The 15,170-nt window shown below is 43.0% G+C and overlaps 1 protein-coding gene across 4 annotated transcripts in view; it reads right to left on the reverse strand.

The window, feature by feature from the left end:
- The window catches only part of SPECC1L (sperm antigen with calponin homology and coiled-coil domains 1 like), a 109,319-nt gene extending 97,557 nt beyond the window's left edge, over window positions 1–11,762 (reverse strand). For 2 of the 4 annotated variants that reach the window (XM_081122859.1, XM_081122857.1), the window contains exon 1: window positions 11,593–11,762. The gene's annotated coding sequence lies outside the window, so the exon portion shown is untranslated. Of the gene's footprint in view, window positions 1–11,019 lie in introns of all 4 variants that reach the window. The other 2 variants (XM_081122861.1, XM_081122858.1) reach the window with 2 other exon arrangements.
- Between the last annotated feature and the right edge of the window lie 3,408 nt (window positions 11,763–15,170).

Below are 15,170 nucleotides of genomic sequence, written 5' to 3' on the forward strand. Positions count from 1 at the left end.
ACTTTCAAATTCAGCAAATGAAAATAACGGTTTAAGATCCAAGAGGCAGGAAGGAATAGGACTAGTGAAAGTTATCAGGAGACATTCCAAGGCAGCTAATAATCAGAGATGCCCGTACATTGACTGAGCTGCCTTTAAAGAGCAGTTATGCCCTCTCTCCTCACTCACCAAAGCATTCTAGTGGGGCTGAAAGGACTGCTGCATCATCAGACATAAGCTGACCTTATTTGGCTAGTTACTCAGATATTCACAATAGTTCATCTCGAATGGCTCCAAACAACTGTGGTATAACTTCAATTGTATTTATGCAGGGAAAATTCTCCTAGCTTACTTTCTCATGTGTCTGTTTCTCTTACCTAGAGGCAACCTCTTTTTCAGTTCAGCTACCCCTATCATTTCAAATCTCCCAACCTCACTTCTGGCACAGCATTGCACAGAGACTTGATCACTGAATAAATACATAAACTCTGGTCTCCAACAATTTTTTTTAAAAAGATCCTTTCTCAGAAGTCACTCTCTGACATCAATGCAGAACTTGCACTGCTGACTACTCTCTCCCCCGATTTGCAGTATACAGCTCCTTTGGCCACGCAAATGCTACACCTATGTAGCTTTCTATATTTTGCACAATCACATGCAACTAGGAACAAAATATGATAATAAGCTTGGGTGGTTATCTCTGAGGACAATAAGCCTTGAGTAAGAAAGTAAATACTACATTAGCCTTTCAGCAGAGAATCTCAGACTTCTTTAGTGAATCCTCTCCTCATGGAATATACTCTTCAATTTTTATTCCCAGTTTTTAAAAATTCCCTAGGAATAGTATTGGAAAAATTATAAATTCAAAATTCATACTTTACTGTCCTTTATTTAAAATAATATGGAAGGAATAAGGATAAATTCCTTATTCCATATGTGACAAAAATGAACCAAACTATCATTAAATATTATTGAGCCCTGGCTCGTGTGCCTCAGCTGATTGGGCATCATCCCATGCACCGAAAGGCTGCTGGTTTGATTCCCGGTCAGGGCACATGCCTGGGTTGAGGGCTTGATCCCCAGTAGAGAGCATGCAGGAGGCAGCCAATCAATGTTTGGCCCTCTTATCAATGTTTCTCTCTCTCTCCTCTCTCTCTAAAAAGCAATAAAAAATTTTTATAAAAAAACAAAAAAACTGAGACAGTCCCATGTTAAAAACTTGCCTCTGAGTGGCTTAAGAGGGGCAGGTATGAATTAAGAAAGAAAAGAAAGCAGGCCCAGCCAAGAGCTCAGTAAAGAAAGGATTTAGAGGCAAAGAAAAGAATAAAGGAGGGGAGTGGACTTTGGTAAAACAGCAGGCATCAAGTTTAACCCCCCATTCACTGTTCAACCACACTCCTACAGCCTGTTTCTAGGTGATAACTTAAAGGGCAACCCCTTCGATTCTTGGCAGTTTTCATATATGGAACCAAATGCCAGTGCAACTGTAACTACCATTTACCAGAGTATTTGCCAAAGCAACATAAAATAGATCCATCCCTCTTCCATGTGAAAGCTCTTCAAATATTTCAATTACAAAAGAAACCATGCCATACCTAGGTTTTCTGTTTTATTGAAGGTACTGTAGCTCCTTCAATCATAATATCCCCATCCCCCACCTCCTTTCCTTAAATAAATTCAATTTTTCTTTATTCACCATATGTGATGGCTAGTTAGCCTGCCCTTGCACCACCAACCTTAACCTTTCAATACCGTTGTAATTAACCTAGTTACTAGTAACAGGAAAGGAGCAAAGGAAATGCCAAATATAGGCATGTCATTTGGGCAGCTGCCCTAGGAAGCTAAAGCTTTCTTTCACTCCCCAGGGAGCCACCCATCTATTCCCTGCAGATTCCTGGGGGAAGGGACTGGATAGGGAGGAGAATAGACACATGCCCAGCAAAGATGGGGTGATGTGGGGAAGGTATGTGTCTGTCAGTCACACCTGGAACATGTCATTGCCCAGAATGTGTGTGGCCAATGTAAGGGTGCAAAATTTGGGATTGTTAATTCCCTAAACAAGGGAGTTCACTCTCTTGGTTGCTCTTGGCGTACTGTGCTGGCCTCCTGGCTTGTGGGGCTCTCTTGCTCCTGCTTCCTGGCACTCACCCACATGGTCCATGGCCATGTGAACTCCCACACGCAAAGGACTAATGGACTGTAACTAGCCTGATACTGAACTGGACCCAGCTGCAACATGTAATGGAAATTCTGGACACTGGCTCTGACTTTAGCTTTACTGAAACCCCAGCTACACTTCTTCTATGACTGGAATAGGACTTTAGAAACACAGAGATGTAATCCCACGCAAATAAAAATCACTCATCCTGGCAGAAAATTCTTTTTCTCAAGATATCATAAGGACCCCACCCCCAATACCCAGTGGGGAAGAGGATACCCCAATTTCCCTGATAAAAGGCAGCATATAACAGTGAAAAGAACATAGGACTTTTAGTCAGAAACCTGGGCTTTAATCCAAACTTGGCCGTTGGTTAGCTCTATATTCTTAACTTCATTTCCCCATTTACAAAATAAAGGAAAATAATGGTTGTTTTAACTACCTCAAGATGGGCTGAAAGGACCACATGAAATGTAGGCTTGTTCAACTATGCTGCTATAGGTGCTCATTAGATTTACAGTACTATTATACATCATAAACCTTATGAATTAAATTAGTTTTATAAATAAAGTTTTGGAACCCAACTCACCTAAGCACATGTAGTGGGGAGGCAGAATCAGAAGCAAAGGCAGGAGGAGGTAACAAAGAATTAGAGTGCAGCTAGATGGCATCCTGGTTGACATTTTGGATGGAAAAGGGGCCACATACTAAATCTGACAAGCTCAGGTGAGGCGCGTATGGCAGCCTTACAAATTCAGAGACATAAAGTATCCACAGAGGATGATCTGAAATTAAAACTTTCTAACTAAAAGCAGTTCAATGCCGGTAGTCATGTCCTAGGGCGGTATTTTTCCCCAACAAAGATTAATCTTCAACTTAACTGAGCCTGTCAGTTGTCTTTTCTTATCTAAGATAACACCCCTGATAACATACCTCTGGAAAATCAAAGTAATCTCCTCCCTCTCCCCACCCCTCAAAGCACAACCACTGCCTCATCAGAACAGAGACCAAATCCCCTCATTGTTGTTAACTGTTAACTATCCTATACCCACCTTTGTAAAAGAAGTACTATATGTGTCTATTCCTTTTACTTTTTATCCAATCCCTGAGATTTTCTTCTTTGACTATCTCTCGCCTTCCGAATCTATCACCAACGGATTTCATGTAACCCACTCTCATCTTCCCCTTTGATTCTGATGTATATAAACAAGTGGTAAAACTGCCATTTTTTGAAAAATTTTCTCAATCGGTTGAGATTTTACTTCCTGGAATTTGGCTCAAATAAACTCCTAAAAACTCTTACAGGTTTGAATGTTTCTTATGTTGACACATTTATATTCTACACTAGACCTTCAGAAATAACATAAACTTGCAGGTTGTATTTTTAAAAATCTAAAAATAAGGAACATTAGTAACTAAAACTGCCAAAAAATTATTTTGCAAATTAACATTTTATTCATTATAGTAAAATTCTGATTAATAAATGATTTGCATTCCTTTATGATGGACCTCTGTCCCAGATTAAGCAAGCCATTGACCTGGGTGAGTAAAAGAAAGATGAGTGTCTAAAGTATGCATTTCTAACTTCATTTCAAAGTCAAATTTTTAAAAAATCAGCCCTGGCCAGTGTGGCTCAGTTGGTTGTTGTCCCATGCACACAAAGGTCTCTGGGGTTTGATTTCTGATCAGGGCACATACCCAGGTTGTGGGTTCCATCCCGGGTCAGGGTGCATGCAGGAGGCAACATCAATGTTTCTCTCTCAGTGCTTCTCTCTCTCCCCTCCTCTCTCTCTAAAATCAATAAAAACATATTTTCAAAAATTACTTAATTAAAAAAATTTTTTGAATCAGAACAGAAACACTCATGTTAACTGCTTATTTTACTTCTAGGGACAACAGAGAGGTGTCAGTGCAGGCCCCATTGGGCAGCATGTCAATATAATCTGCCCTTCAAGAGAAGATAGTTTTTTTTTCCTCCAGGCCTCTTCACTCTAGATGGCCCAGATTATTTTCCCTAAACATCAACATGAATAATTTAAAGTAGGCTCTACTGCAGAATACAAGCTCAATAATTCATTGGGCAATATAATAAATACATATAGGTTCAGTAAGAAAACAAGATTCTTGAATGGGCCTGGAAGTTTTGCCATGTCCCCTAACGTACTCTCAGCTGCATTCATCAGAAATTCACGGCATATATCCTTTGGTGAAGGGTTTCTATTACTTATCAACAGAGTAAGAGCATGTGGATACAATTTATAAATGTGTAAACCTTGCTACCAAGGAAATATATACTTATTTTTCACTCTCATCAGTTTATCGCCCCAGAAAAACTCCATATCCACATTAACTAGTTTTTTTCTATTTTTTATTTTATGAAAATGTTTCCACTCTTACTTGCAAGGTGATTAATACTAACTTGCTACAGTAACTTCCTTTGGTACTTCATATACACTACTTAGAAAGCTGCCACAAACTGCACAGGTAAAATCCTATACTATATTATTTATTTCCTGACTCTCTCTCTCTCTCTCTCTCTCTCTCTCACACACACACACACACACGTAGACTCTAGCCTGGCTGGCGAGGCCTCAGTCAGGGCACATGCCCGGGTTGCAGAAGCGGGCGTGCAGGGAGCAGCCGATCAATGACTCATCATTGATGTTTTTATCTCTTTCTTTCCCTCACCCTTCCTCTCTCTGAAATCAATAAAGATACATATATTTTTTTAAAAAGTAGACTCTAAGAGTATAGAGGGTTTTGTTTATTTTGTTCAATGCTGTTGCCCCAGAGCCTAGAACAGTACCTGATACATAACAGCCACTTAATAAATTATCTGCTGAATTGAATGAATGAGTGGTTCATTTATACTGTGGAATAGTACTATGAAGCTATTAATCACAATGAGTTAGAGTGATAACAGCTGTTAATGAAACTTCCAGAAATATTAAGTAAAGAAAACAAGAAATGGAAATGTTAAAAATACGATCCTACTGAAACTCTCATACACTTGCTGGTAGGAATGTAAAATGGTGCACCTTGAGAGAAGGTTGGTGACTTCCCCAAAAAGTTTAACATAGCTACCCACATGACCCAATGATTCTACTCCTAGGTAGAGAACTGAAAACATATATCCACACAAAAAGTTGTACAGGAATGTTCATAGCAGCATTATTCATAATAGCCAAAAAGTGGGGGAAAAACAAATGTCTATCAACTGGCAAATAAACAACGTATGAACTATTATTCGGTCATAAAAGGAATGAAGTACTAATACATGCTACAACATAGATAAACCTTGAAAACATTACGCTAAATGAAAGAAGCCAGACAAAAGGCCACAAACTATGATTCCACTTATATGAAATATCCAGAATAAATCCATAGAGGCAGAAAATAGATTAGTGATTACCAGAAGCTAGAGGGAATAAAGACCTAGGGGTAACTATTAATGAGTACAAAATTTCTTTCTGAAGTGGTAAAAAATGTTCTGGAATTAAAGAGTAGTGATCAATGCAGAACTTTGTGAATATACTAAAAAAACACTGAAATGTACACTTCAAAAAGGATGAACTTCATGGTATATGTTATATCTCAAAGCTGTTATTTTATTTATTTTTAAATATATCTTTATTGATTTCAGAGAGAGAAAGGGAGAGGGAGAGAGAGAATTGAAACATCAATGATGGAGAATCGTCGCTGATCCATTGGCTGCCTCCTGCACACCCCCAACTGGGGATCAAGCCTGAAACCCAGGCATGTGCCCTGACAGGGAATCGAACCGCAATCTCCTGGATCCTAGGTCAATGTGCAACAGCTGAGCTACGCCCAGCTGGGCTCAAAGCTGTTATTTTAAAGCATACATGTTTGCAAATACATACATGAATGATGTAAAAGGTTGATGATCCTGGTGATGGGAGTATGGAGTGGGGAGGGAGACAAGTGTTGAGGCAAGGAAATAACAAAAAAGAGACTAAAATATATATAAATATATGTGTGTGTGTATACACACACACACACACATCCAAGGCAGATGCCTTGAGAGGGGGGACTGGGCAACTGAATAAGTATGCAATGAGTGAGCGTAAAGAATAAAAATGAGGGGCCCTGGCTGCGTAGCTCAGTTGGTTAGAGCATCATCCTGATACACCAAGGTTGTAGGTTCAATCTCCAGTCAGGGCTCATATAAGAATCAACCAGTAAATAAGTGAAACAACAAATTAATGTTTTTCTCTCTCTCTCCATCTCTCTAAAATTAATAAATAAAAATTTAAAATATACATATATTTTTAAAAAGAATAAAAATGAGGGAACTAGGGTTGAAAATCCAGCAAGTGATTTGTAACAGGAAAGAGAAAGCCAACCTGAGCAACTGTAATGATTCAATGGAGTTTGCAAGAAAATACAGGCTGCCAGAAAAGAACAAGAACATCAGACAGGCCCAAACCCACCAAAGGTAAAAAAAAAAAAAAAGTATGCATTCAGAAAATTCAGCGCCTCCTGCTCAAGAACTCTTGGGCCTGGTGAGGTAGAACCAAAACATGACAAGGAAAAGCTTCCAGGGAAAGAAGGGAGTGGGACTCAGGACACTGGTGTCCCCTTAGGGGGAGAAAAGGGGCATCTCTTGGGAGAAAGTGTCCAATTATCGCTGTTCTGGAAAAAAGCAGCTCCAACAGACTGCCTTGGGAATTCCCAGTAGAAGAGATGGCATTGGAAAACGGCTGAGTTGGGATTTTTCCCTAGAACATGAGAAGGGAGACAGGAAAAAACGGACAACTTCCATTTTTAACAGGTATTGCTTGAAAAATCTCTGCCAGTTCCTTTGTATGCCTCTTTCCTGAGCTTACCCAGGGTCTTTTTATTTTCTTTCATGTAAGCTCAGTTTTTCTGAAAAGAAGTGTAATACAGGGGTTTTTTTGGTTTTTTTTAAAGACAAAGTATTTTTCTGCTTTAACTTTTGTTTTCCCTAGGCTAGACGCACAATAGACAAACTTGAAATCTATTTTCTTAATCTCAAACATTTACTGTCCAAAAAAAACCACTTAAGGTGGGAGGTATACAAGGTGAAAAAGGGAAGCAAAATGCATATTGCTTCTAGAGCTGGGAACAAGGAGATGCCCATCTGGTTTCTGGATGACCCAAGACATTAGAGACAGGGTCTTCTTCAAGACATAAGATTTGAATCAGACACTAGGATACAATTAAGTGAACTTTGCAAGCTGGTTTGCGTGACTGGGAGGTGTCTCGAGCCTGGTAGTCACATGACCCTGGAGTCACATGCCCCTTAGTCCCTCTAGGGCAGGGACTAAGTGGTCCACTTTCTCTGCAGCACTGATAGCTCAGCACAAACCACACCCAGCAGGTGCAAGCACTTTACCTCAGTCCAGACACTGCTATGCACTGTGGTGTCACTGGCTCGTGGAAGGAGCAGGAAAAAAACAGGTGCCAAATCCTAACTAAACAGGGTGCTGGACAGGATAAGAGAGGTCTTCCAGGAAAGGTAATATCTGAGCTGAGTTTTGACGCTGATCATCAGGTAAAGGGAGAGAACAACATTCCAACAGAGGAAGACAAGGAGACTGGAGAGAGTTCAAGGGACCAAGAGTTGTTCAGCACAGCTCAATGAAGCACCTAAAAAGAGGTGGGGGAAGGTTAAGAGTGAAGGTCAGAGTCCAGTGATGAAGTGTCCTAGATACCAAGCTAAGGACTGGCAGACCTGATTATGAAAATAGTGGGAGCCGCCCGGCCAGGCGTGGCTCAGCAATTGAGCATGGGCCCAGGATCCAGGAGATCACAGTTTGATTCCCAGTCAGGGCACATGCCCAGGTTGTGGGTTTGATCCCCAGTCAGGGGCGTGCAGGAGGCAGCCAATCAACAACTCTCTCATCATTGATATTTCTAGCTCTCTCTCTCCCTCTCCCTTCCTCTCTCTGAAATCAATAAAGATATATTTAAAAATTAAAAAAAAGAAAATAGTGGGAGCCACTGAAGGATTTTAAATTGTGGGGTGGGAGTGAGGGGGTGACTATGAACAGATTACTATTTTGGAAAGACAGAGAGGCAGGAAGAAACATCTGGATTTAACTAAAGAATAAAGAAAAGAACTACAATGAAGATGTGGGAAAAGGTCAGGAAAAACACTGTTAACACATCTGCACTCTCTTCTCTCGTAGACAAATTCCCTTTATGGAGTTGCCAAATTATCCTCTGAAAATGGAGAATTCGGAGATGGCTGAAAGCAGTCAGTCCTCTGAATATAGAAATGAGTATCATGAGAAATTAGGGACTGCATTATTAATTTTAATTCAAGACACTTTTAAAATGTATGTTTGACACATGTTGATATATTGTAGTCTTATGAGTACAAAAAAAGATTAATAACTCTAAATCTTATCTGCTGGTAACAGCAGACCAGGATGACTTTTAAAGACATCACAGACAAAAAGATCATCTGTTACATTCACTTTGGAACAGACCATATCCACTTTCCCCCCTAGCATATCTGAAATACAATCTGTAAGCCTAATTTCTTGATGGTCATGTTATTTCATAGCAAAAGACTGAAGCCACAATAAAAGATTTCTGAGCTGATAGAGAAACCCCATAGAGGTTCTTTAACTTCACAGCTAGTCTATTCAACACTAACAATCCCAACCACCAAGCAGGAATTTCCTAGGCTTATTTGCTGGCACAAGCACACATTAAAAAATATACTGACATTTTATATTCAGTAGGAAAAAAATGATCAGAATAGAAACACCTTGAATATCAAGCAAATTTAACAGAGCTTTCTTAATTGTGGCCCCCCACAACCACAAATTCACCTTTACTTTTTTACAGCTGTGCATATATATATATATATATATCCTCCCCCAGACATGCTTAGAGAGAGGAAGGAGGGGAGAAGAAAGAAAGAGAAACATCAGTACTTGCCCCAGTACAACCTAGTATGTGCCCTGACCGGGAATCAAACTGGCAACCTTTTGGTACACAGAATGACGCTCAACCAACTGAGCCACTCTGGCCAGGCAAAAATAATCTATGCTTTAATCTCAACAGTGCAAGTCCCAGGAACTTTTTCCTAAACTCCTTAACAACAACAAAACAATAGATATAGGCTCTCTTTCTTTCTTTCTTTAAAATTTAAAAAAAATTTTTCAATTACAGTTTACATTCAATATTATTTTGTATTAGTTTCTGGTGTACAGCATAGTGGTTAGATCTTTATTTCTAAAAATATCTTATTCTGTTAAGATAATCAACCTTTTATTTGCCACTTACAATCACCATATAATCACCACATACTACCATTTACAATCACCATGATTTCACAAAAGATACTTAATTTTAACACCAGAAAAATGATATATTTCTTTTAGAAAGAGCAGTCCTTTAGTTGAACACATTTATTTTAAAACCCATATTTTTCTTGTTTTCTCAATACACTAAGGCCCATTCAACATTCCATTTTAGGGGCCTGACCAAGAGTCTCCAAAATTTGTTCTCACCAACTTATGATGTCCCCTTGCCCCATCTTTGAGGAGGGACCACAAACAACGTCATGGAACTGGTGAGAAGACCCAGTTCTCCCCCTATCTAGAGGATTCTCCCTAGCTGAAGAGGACTCTGTAAGCAAGGATCCATTAAATGTTAAAATTGGCAACTCAAGCTCCTTTCCATCTCCTCCCTCAGCTCCCACACTTTACAGATGGGGAAATGAAGGTCCAGAAAGGAATACAGATTTGCCCAAAGCCAGAAGGCCAGGATAATTTCTCTAGCCTACTGACACCCTGTCATCCGTCCTTTACTGAGCTGGACAATTTGTGTAACACAATGTACAAGTTAGTCATGTGACTTAAATACGTATATGACTCTACGGCAACTCTTACACAGTAATTCTGAACCCAGGCAATACTATCATCTGAGTCATCTGAAATATAAAATGTACTGTGTCAAGTCAGTTATTAAGAACCTCTGCTTTAGAAAAATCCCATCTCAAGATGACATACTGCACTACAGATACACACCCTAAAAGTTCAAGTTTAAAAGGCAAATTTTGATACAAACTTCACCTTGACCACAACTGCTGTCATTACTATCGGCTCACTAATGGTACTGTACTTGATTGACGGATATTTGGACTGTTACCAAGGCGCAGATAAAACTTTCCTACTGCACAATATTCACTTTCTTACTGAAAATGTCAAGAAAATCCCTACCTGGACCAAACACAGGCAATTAAGCAGCATTCTCCAGCTACCAAAGTTGCTGAGTCTTAAAGACTCTGCTTGGTGCATACTAAAGCAGAGGAGAGACATTATTTTAGAGAAAAAATTCTTGCATCAGCCAATTCTTTACAGAAACTACTTTATCCAGATCAATACTTCTCCTTACCCCATATACCTTTCTGTATTGGTATGGCACTTTATAATTTATAAGTATTATGCTGATGTCTAAAGCACAGCTCTGATTTCATCTCAAGATGCATCCTCGCGGGTAACAGCCAACGCAGTTGGGCTCTGCAACATTTCTTAGTGTTTTGAATCTGTTGTAAAGTAGGGAAACCATTATCGATGGCTTGAGATACTCTTTTTACAAACACATTTCTCCCTGTAATCACGATAGGGCAGGGAATTTATAGGAATTTTTCCTTGGCTCCACACACCCAGGTTCTCTGCATTTGAATGATTACAGGAATTCTTACTTGGTCTAGTAAATAGGCTAGAACTACGTGGGAACTGATTTCTTTTCCAGACATCTCCAGGGGAACTGCCCAAGAATGAACTATCGTGTCTTAAGCATAACCGCTTAACCCATACAATTACCAGATTGCGGGAAATGCAAAATTTTCCTCAGCTAAACAACGGATAATAATATCTAACCTGATGCAATAACCAGGTCTCAAGGAAAAAGGACAGTCCGTCTGCTTCGGGCTGACCTCCCAGAGGAGCGGGACGAGGGTGGGGGTGCGGGCCCCGGCGAAAGCTGAGCCCGCAGGAGGGCAGAGGTCTGCCGCCCGCGGCCCTGCTCCCCGCGCCGCTCCCTCGGAGCCTCGGAGCCGCGCTTCCCCGCCGGGGGCATGGGACCAGAGGAGCAGGGAGGTGAGGCGGCGGCCCCGGCCTCTCCTGGGGCACGGAGAAAGCAAAACGCGAGGGTCGCGCCTGGTGCTTCGGTTCAGAGGGTACCGGCGGTTACCGGGGGACCAGGACGAGGTCCCAATACGAGGCACTCGCAGCCACTAACGCAGGGTCCGCGGGGTCAGGCTGTGGGTCGACCCGGGAGCTCGGACGGGAACGGCGCAGGCGCGGAACGGGCTGGGGGGCCTGACAGGGGGACGGCGCAAGCGCGGGCCCGACGGGGTCTGCGGGGCCGCCTGGGCCTGGCCGCGCGGGCGGCGCTGAGGAGATGAACGGCCCCCCCGGCGCGCTCGGAGGAGACCGGGCCCTGGCTCTTACCGCGCGGCGCAGCCTCGCTCGCTCGTTCGCTGGCTCCTGGCTCGGGCCGGGGGCGAGGTCGCCCGGTGGCGCGGCCCGATTCCGTTGAGTCCGGCCTCAGGGTAGCAGCCAACCCCGCGGCGCCTTTGGCTCGGCCGGCCCGGCCTCCCTCGCAAGTCCCCGCCCTCGGCCCGCCCTCGGCCCGCCCAACGGGACCCGCGCCGCCTGGGCAAACTCCGTACAGGCCCCGCCCACTCTCCGCTGCCGCGCAGGCGCCCGCAGCCCCACCCACTCCACTCGCGTTTCTCCTGGTCCTGGGTCGCGCAGGCGCCCTGGCACCTGGCCGGCCACGAGAAGAGCCGGTGCGCGCGAGGTGGGCCCCGCTCCGGCGCTCGCGCTCGCGGGCAGTGCTGGAGGCCTCGCCGGGCGCGGGCCGAGGTTAGTGCAGAGCTCCCGGGTCCCCAGGGCTCAGCTCAGCTCCGAGGTCCGCCGTAGACGATTCACAGTGTGCCAAGGACTGTGCCAGGCACGAGCGAGGTGGTGGTGAACTAAACACCCAAGCCCCGCGCAGCAGGGAGCACAGACAAGAAAAAGTGAGGCGCCAACATAAATCATATAGGTGTTTTTCCTTTGATAGTTTGAAATACATTAGATTTTTTATTCCATCATCTCGGTTTCCTAGGTAAAAGACAAGTTGCCAGGTCTTGATATCATTTTTCATGCATTGCTAAACCACTCGCTAATATCGCCTTTACCATTTTTTCATATTTGTCCATGAGTGTGATTGTGTTATAATTTTGCTTTCTTGCACCGTCGATTTTGCTTTAGGATCGAGTTTGTAATAAATACACAATGAGTTGAGAAGACTTACGTTTTCTTTATCTGGAAGATTATGTATAAGGTCAGAATTTTCTGTTCTTTTTCATGTTTATTGAAACATTAAACATTTGTCTATAAACTCATCCAGGCCTGGGGGGTTGCTTTTGTTTGTTTGTCTCATATATTTTTATTGATTTCAGAGAGAGGAAGGGAGAAGGAGGGAGAGAAACATCAATGATGATGGAGCCTGCAACCCAGGCATGTGACCCGACCCAAATCCAGCCTCGATCTCCTGGATCAGGAGGTCGATGCTCAACCGCTGAGCCACGCGGACTGGTGCTTTTCATTGGTTTTGTTTGTTGTGAGATCTTTGAGGGGATAGGATGTCAATTTTAAACTAAGCATCTCATTTCTTTAATGGTTCTAGTTGTAGACAGAATTTCTGTTTTTTTCCTGTCATTTTTACAAGTTATATTTTTTTTCAGGAAATTGTCTTTGTTGATGTTTTCAAAATCATTGGCATAAAGTTGTTAATGTAATGCCTTTATGGTTTTTGTTTATTTTATTTTTTATTTCTTTCTGAATACATTTCAAATACATTTACATATTTCAAAATTCAGAAAGCATCTCTTCCTAAAGTTCCTCTTCCCAGATGCAACTAGAGATACTTTATGAATATTAACAAATATCCAGTAAAAACATGTATGTTCTTCTCTCTTTTTTTATTACACAAATGGTAGTGTTATACATAGTGATCTGTATCTTTCTTTTGAAAACCAGAATAGCCATAATGTTTTAATGCTCTGAAAATAATCAGACAACTCTCCCAACAGTGGAAAAGCCAGTTTTGCCTCCATTTGCAAGTTTATTTCAATGTTTTTGATCTATAAATGTATCTGACTTTTGAATTCTCCTTTGAGATAATGGTAACATCTTACCAGTTCCCTCGTTTAATTAAGGAGTTAAGTGAACTTTATACTTGTATAAAATAAATATGTACTGCCCTGGCCAGGTGGCTCAGTTGGTTGAGCATCGTTTGGTACACTAAAAGGGGGCCAGTTCAATTCCTGGACAGGGCACATCCCCAGGTTGCAGACTGGATCCCCAGTAGGGGGCATGCAGGAGACAGACAATCAGTATCACATTGATGTTTCCCTCTCCTTTTCCCACTCTAAAATGCAATTTTTAAAAAAATTAAAAAGAGCAGGCAATTGGAGCAACTACTGGCCTGGAAGCTATCTGTCAGTGTGTGAGCTCCTCTCAGTACCCAGCCTCCACCGCCATCACCTCCATTCATGCCGGCCCTGCCATGCTGGGGTCTCATCACCACTGAGATGGGTGGAACTCTACAGCCCTGAACCCCCGGGAGCTCAGTGCCCCTGGTTTCTCGCTCATCCACTCAGCCCAACCCATTACTGACTACCCCACCTGGGCCCAGCTGCTCTGTTTGCACCACAGCTGGAGGAGCCAAACAGGCGGGGGCTGCAGGCCAAGTTTTAATCAGAAAGCTGTTCCCAACAGTTATCAAGCCATCAGCTCTGAGTGCCAGGACATTGAGCTGGGATTCTTGACATACCTCCCTTGGAGCCAGGGGAGCACTGGGTCCCAGGAAATGTGCAGCTGTCAGACAATTGATGATGTGTCTGCAAGCAGAGATGAGCTGTTTGCCTTCCACAACCATAGTGCTCACATCTGGAGGGACCCGTGTGCCTGGCAACCACAGCTGAAGCCCCAGCAGTTCCTTGGGATGCCCAGCTGGTCTGCAGGCAGCCCAGAAGAGATATAGAAAGGGGACAACTCTGGACAAGTTGTCCACCTTCCCTCATGCCTGCAGAGATCAGACACCATCAGACCCTCTTATGTCATAGCTAGGGAAACTGAGGCCAATGAGAAAAGGGTGGTGAGACAGTGCTTCCCTTGTGCCAGCTTTGTGGTTCCCCAAATTTGAACTCAAACCCTGGCTCAGACAGCCACCAGTTGTGTGACCTAGAGCATATTTCCTCAACCTCTCTGTGCCTCCAGTTCTTCCATGCACAAGGGCAATACTACCATACTGGTCAAGGGTGTTGGGGGACTAAATAACAGGGTGGGGACCCTATTCAGTGGCCCGTGAACACTATGCTTCTCTTCAAAGCCCTTGGCACACGGCAATCAAATGGCTAATATACAATAATGGTGCATTTAGCGTTATTTAGCCACCTGGAGACTGTAAGGGTGTGGTAAGGGCTTAGGACACAGTTCCTCTTATCTCCCAGTGTCCAGGTCCCCATCCCCAGAAAGCAATAACCCTTGTCCAGCTTCCTGATTTGACTCCACCCAGCACTGGGGACCTAGGTGAGGACCTGGGAGAGCAGGGAGTAGCTAGATAAAGGGATCCCAATGCAACATGCTTGAGGCTTAAGTAGTATTCATTGGCCTGTGTTAGGCACATTCCAGTGTCAAAGTGTCTGAGTCCTTGTTTTACAGGTGAGGAAAGTGAGGCTCAGAGAACTAAGTTAGTTGTTGAAGCCTTGGCATCTACATCCGGGGCCACACCCCCAGCTGGAGTTGCCCACCCTTGCAAAGGAGCCTCCTGGGAATTCTGCACACACCCCAAGGCTCCCAACATGTCTGCATCTCCTCTTCAACAATTATCTTCAGGACTTGCAGCCCTTTTGGAAAAACTCCCCCTTTGAGGATAGATTTCATTGTGGGGAAATTTTAAAAAAATGGGTAAAAAGAGAGGGATAACTGTGCATCATTACCCTGTTCTGAACTCAAGGCACGGCTCAAAGTTAATA

This window comes from Miniopterus schreibersii, assembly GCF_964146895.1.
Source record: "Miniopterus schreibersii genome assembly, chromosome: 20".
Taxonomy (NCBI): Eukaryota; Metazoa; Chordata; class Mammalia; order Chiroptera; family Miniopteridae; genus Miniopterus; species Miniopterus schreibersii.